Source organism: Olea europaea, chromosome 15 (genome assembly GCF_002742605.1).
Source record: "Olea europaea var. sylvestris chromosome 15, O_europaea_v1, whole genome shotgun sequence".
Classification (NCBI taxonomy): domain Eukaryota; kingdom Viridiplantae; phylum Streptophyta; class Magnoliopsida; order Lamiales; family Oleaceae; genus Olea; species Olea europaea.
Genome location: NC_036251.1, coordinates 29,625,555 through 29,631,554, shown reverse-complemented (window position 1 = coordinate 29,631,554; position 6,000 = coordinate 29,625,555). Strand labels below are relative to the sequence as shown.

Sequence of the window (6,000 nt, the reverse complement as noted above, 5' to 3'; positions counted from 1 at the left end):
TCTCTATACATTCTCTTCTTGTTCTCGATAATAAGAGCTATGTGAATTACACTAATCAAGAACTTCTTGAGTTCTACGCTTCTTTGCAGCAAATGTGTCCAAGTTTTCTTTCATTTTAAATCTAACATCAGGAGGTACTTTACGACAAGAATCTACTTCACCTTTTACTCCCGCCAAGTGTTTTTGACTCGATTAATACCCCCTCCAACAAAAGTCTTTCCACAATACAAGCAAACAAGTTTTTTTTTTCCCATTAGTACTAGCTTCAATATTCTCTTTATAATGACCCCATGCTATATCCGTCTTTCCTCTAGCATGACTTTTTGGTAGAGAACAATGTGGTATACTATCATCACCAATGAACTATACAAAGACACAAACACATATTGAATTATATATCATTACGAGAACCTCAAACAATGGGAAACATTAAGAAATTGCAACACCAAATGATTCAACCGAATATTAAAACTTCTCCATCTCACCTTTCTACTCTCTGACCCTCTACAAATCGTGTGGAGAAAGATAAACTTTCTGATAATTCTGCAAATTCTATTTACAGTCAACTACTCAAAACCACTACAAATTCTGCACGCATAGCCAAATAAATATTGCTTTTTTAATGACCAATTGTAGGAAATGCGCGTGAGAGGAAGACCCGAACAAATATCGAAGCAGACTTACAAAGCTAATCAACTAACTGAGTTACTGAATAATAACAATTGATCGACATACGATTATTGGAATTTTACAAATAGAAAATCCAAAAACAAAAATACTAAAACAAATTAAATACAGAAACTGATGGAGAACTTGAAAATTGAAACTACGGGATGTCAAACGGGCCGAGCCGACGGTCGGCTCGTTAAAACCCTGCTCGTGGGCTACTCGGGCTCATCACGAGCCTAGCCTGGTCGAGCCCACGAGCTCTTGTCCAAAAAAATAAAAAAAAAAAAATACAAGCTCGCGAGCGGCTCGAGCTTGGCTCGTTTTTCACGAGCCACGAGCCCAAGCCGAGCTCATGGGTTAACCAGTAGTTATTTGAGAATAATCATCCTCTCGAGTATAAGAACAAAATTTAATTAGCACTAATATAATTCAATTCTGCAGTTAAGAACAAATTCAAATTCTCGATCACAAACAAAGGGGAGGGACGACCAAGATAAATTAAGTAGGACAACTTTCCACTTTCTTCAATTGGCAAATAATATTATTCCTCAAAATATATATACACGAAAATATTTGTCAAATGTAATGACATGAATAATAAGACAAAATCAGAATTAAAAAAATTTGAGAAGGTATAGTCACAATCTGTACACTACAAAAATTAATCTACTTGTACCAAATGTCTTAACTAATTTTTGACCGAATTGATAAGTGGCGCCCCTCCAATCCACTCCAATGAGGGCACGACACTTGTCAATTCGATCATCTATTTGGTAAATGATTTGGTACATATAGCATTTCCCTTGTTACAAACATGGTTTCTACTTTCATTGGTAAAACTTCAACATAATGTACATAGGCAATTAAAAAAATGTTTGAGAAGGTACAGTCACACCAAACTACAAAATGTGATTACTTGGAAACTTCCAGTTTCCAGAAATCAATAAATTTTACTTTTACCTATCTATTTATTTGAGAATAATCGTCCAACCATTTGCTGAGTTTCCATAATTTGAGGACAAAAAACTGAAATTTACAAAGAAAATCACAAAATTTAAACTTACATCTTCTTCTTCCATCTAATAACAACTTGAAATTTGATGCTTTTGGATTTTTGGGAGTGAAATTACTGGTTGCAAAGGACGGCTGCCGGTTGCTTTGCTTAGGGTTCTCAATTTTGAATCAGAATGAGAATTTGGTGTCAGGTTTTAATATATATGGACCGGGCGGTTTCTTTTGTAATTGGGCCAGCGGTTCAATTGAAAACCAGCGGTTCTTCCGGGTTTTTCTTGGGTCAGCAACATAGTTAAAATCTGAGCTGATTCGAAACGGACCATAGTCCGGTTCAACGGTTTCCGGTTCGAACCGGCCGGTCCAGTTCAGGTTTAATAACTATGTTGGTAAGGATAAAGGAAACATATATATTTAAATTACCTTTTTGTGATTACAATTTATCAAAGTTTATACGATAAAACTGAGCACTAAAAAAAATGCAGGGAATAAAAATGAGGAATTTCACTACAAGCAGATTAAGTAGAAATGGTCCACGCCACCTCTCAAACTAACATTCTTGAATCTGCTACAAAAGTCCAAGGTTGTCATCAAGGACACCACCTTTAATCCTACATGAAATTCTGATATTTTCTTGTGTCGAAGTACATAATTCTCAAGGAATTTTGAGATTTTCAACTTCCAACCTCTCACTGAAATCACAAATTCCATCCACTTATCCACCACTACTCAAACCAGTGGCAGTACTCCTGTGTTCCTCTATCTATCCCCCTGTTCTTGTCAAAAGCCGAAACATTCTTCGCTGGAGTTGCACTGAAGTTGGAAAGAGTACATGCCTGTAGGAGCTGGAATTGGATGATATAGGAGAGCAGATTTTCCGTCAGCTGTGATTCAGTGTTAAGCAAATTTGATGTATTCGTAGAATGCTCTTCTACTGGGCCACTGGACATGTTTTCCTTTCCTGGATAAACAATCAGCCCTAAATAGTCAAATACATTGCAAAAAAATGTGATGCTTTCAAGGAATGCTGTTTTATTGGGCTACCAGACATGACCATCTTTCCTGGATAAACAATAAGCAGCAACAAACAGTGAAAAACATTGCAATCTTACAAAAGAACTTGACAGACTAATAGAGACGGATACAAATGATCTTATAATCAACAGATTATTTATTACTTGCCTAGTTTGACAAACAGGTAAGCCCTTGTTTGTCAACCATTTTCCCACATTCTACCACATTATTTTTTCTACGATACTCATTTTCAACCACACATTCTTCATTAAAATAATATTACACAAATAAAAAACTTTTCATTCTTTTTTAACCACACATTTCAACATCAATCACTATTCCATACTCCAATTTTTGAAATTGAAGGCCACAAAGAGGGCCTAAATTAAATTGGCTGGCCTATCAAGATAAAACGTTAAGCAGATACTCTCAAACCATCGTCAATGAAACCGGATGCGAAGGCATGTTCAGGTATTAGTATATAATACCTGGAAATTCCAAGTAAGAGAGTTCTATAGAATTCTACCAGAAGAACATGTGATGAAACCATTTTAGTGATGGCTGGTTGAGCTGTGCTGCTTTGCGTTCGACCCTAAAAGTGCTTCCAACATGACTGTCAATGGTTCCCGAAGCTTATTCTGTCCCAATCACATAACAATATACAATATTTGAAAGTTAATTCAAGAGTAAGCATACTCTCTGCCTTAAAACAGTCTTGTTTTTTTTCCTGCTGAAAGGCATGGTTTTGTTTAACGCAGGAGAATAACAATCTGAAGGATACAAGGATAATTGAAATACTGATTCCAACAAACTGCGAATGTAGATAGCCCCATTGCACAATCAACTTGCCAAAATACATTAAAAATGTGGAGTATCTTGTCCACAGGAAAACCCTGAGGATCTCAGTTTGAGCAGAATAAGAAAACACTAACAATTTCTTACACCAAAGTACAAGATTTCAATTGCTCTTTCTCCCTCCAAGGCTATCCCAATTTGCGTCGATATCTCCACAGTTGCCTTGACGCCAATGAAACCGAAATAAATAATGGAAATGAACATATTTACACAGTTTGCCAATGACAAAAAGGGCATGTTACTCCACAGCAATGCCAATAAACAATGCAATAATCAAAGCTAACTAATATTCCTCTAATTGACGTCACTGACTACTTACCTTTCACAGAATTTCAAGGAGAAAATTTATTACAAATCTGGAGTTTTTCTCAAAAGCATCATAATACGTTGAAATATATGACTATGTCAGTAGAATTCGATATACTTCAGTCATTTCAAGCATGTCAAAATCGAAGCAACTTTCAAGCACGATTAATTCAGAAGATTTGAGGAAACAGATTGTGCTTAGTTTGAATAATAGACAGGCACAATACATTCACACACTGTAGCACGGACACTTCAATTAGAGTAGCGTGTCGATACCGACACTGCTCGGACATTCTACCATAAACATTTTTCATTCTTTATCAAAAATATTATATTTTTAACTCAAACTTACTAGTAAATAACAAATAGGTACTCATATTTAAAAGGTTTCAACAAAAAAAAAAATTAATAACAAGTATAAACCTAAATTTATACTATATAAATGAGGATTTTTAAAAAATTTAATCAACGTGTCGAAAACGTGTCATGTCAATACTTTTTTTAAAAATCACGTGTTGGCATAGGCGTATCCGTCACGTATCGTGTTGGACATGTGCGGTGCATCATAGCATTCACATTAACATGGAAGTTCCAGAAAATGCAGTAAAGCGTGTTCAGCAGCACGAGGCGTGTAACTGACACACAACTCCAACCCATACCTAACCATGCACAGTAAATCTAAAGCCCAAACAACAGATTTAAATCTGATTTCTAGAACAAGATGCCCGTATTAAGTGATAATGCAATCCAAACACCATTACGATATCACCAGGAGGAAAAGAAAATCAAGTTCAATTACCATTCCAGAAGATTTCAAGTGTCCTCATTAGGATTTACTAGCAAAATGAATAAATGAAACAAGACTACAGCATCAAAAGAGATCATAGATAAATATTCTCGTGCCAATGGCTAATAATAACCAGCTATGGTTATGTTTCATCTATTCTTACAGATAAATAATTCTTCAGCCCAAGCACTAAGAGAAACTAAGAGAATACTCTTTCTTGATGTTCTACGCAGTTCAAGGAAATGCTAACCCATGGTGGCAACTTAGAACTTGCCAAATGATTCAACATCGGCTTTCATTTAATTTTTCCAGCGAGTATATCAAACTCCATACTCCTATAACAATTCTGGTTCGATCTAATATTTAAGAAAACCCAATGGTTCATTCTTTATTCAACACGATCAACAAAATTTTAGTAATCTAGGTATGTGCAGGAACTGTCCTTGCATTAGAATCAATGCTCATACTAGTCAAACAAAGCTTCAAACCAAAATAGGCACAACGTTAAGAAGATTAGACACTTAGTTAAATTATGGTAATTCCCCTCTGATCTTCCCTCCCCTCAGATAATAGCTAATTTTAAGATGAATACCTTGGGTATAGTTTTGTGAGTGAACACTCTTCAAGAAATATTGATCAAAAACGCTAAATCCTCATCAAGAAACTAGAAGAAAGTACAAATCATTTCTATTGTCCAAAGGAGGGGTGCGGATCATTGAACAGAGAGCATTAACATTCCAGGCCAGGCATGATAGACAGAACAGGTCTTTCAAACTTTAGCAGATGGAAAGAAAAAGACTACTATTTAGCAGACTTACCGAAAGAAAATTTTTGCTGTATTGAGTTAAATGGCTTTCTATCCGGTATCTAGAACTCTCTCAAATCTCACTGAATTCTGAAACATTAGACCGAGACTGTAACTAATTGATCCGTAACCTCAGTCCAGGAGAAAGGTGAGCTATACAAGTAAAACTGACACTCTTTCCTAGGTCAGGTACATCATTCGCTGTTCATAAGAGAAAATGCCAAATTAATATTGAAGAGAAATATAAAATTTTACAACTTTACAGAATAAATACGGGTGATTTGGCCTCGTAAGTAACAAACATGAAGCATAGTATTAACCAGAAAGCCTATAATCATGGCCAGCAGGTATCAATTTCAAGATATTGAACATGCATATTATGATATTAATAATCAGATAGAAAGGAAAGCAATTTAAAATAGTTCAGGAACCAGTTTGAAGCAGATATAAAACTGAACAACAAAAAGATAAACAAGCCATTTTTAAATGACTTCACAAAACAAACAAATGATCAATCCATTCCGAACAGTTATCGCCTCTTACCAAAACTTTC

General features: G+C 35.5%; 1 long non-coding RNA gene across 1 annotated transcript; it reads right to left on the bottom strand.

Annotated features, from left to right (window-relative positions):
• Positions 1-2,070: 2,070 nt before the first annotated feature.
• LOC111410823 lies at positions 2,071-4,212 on the bottom strand. Its single transcript, XR_002705767.1, has 2 exons — positions 3,221-4,212; positions 2,071-2,641 (listed from the first exon to the last, which is right to left on the bottom strand). It is a non-coding gene; the product is annotated as an uncharacterized LOC111410823 (long non-coding RNA).
• Between the last annotated feature and the right edge of the window lie 1,788 nt (positions 4,213-6,000).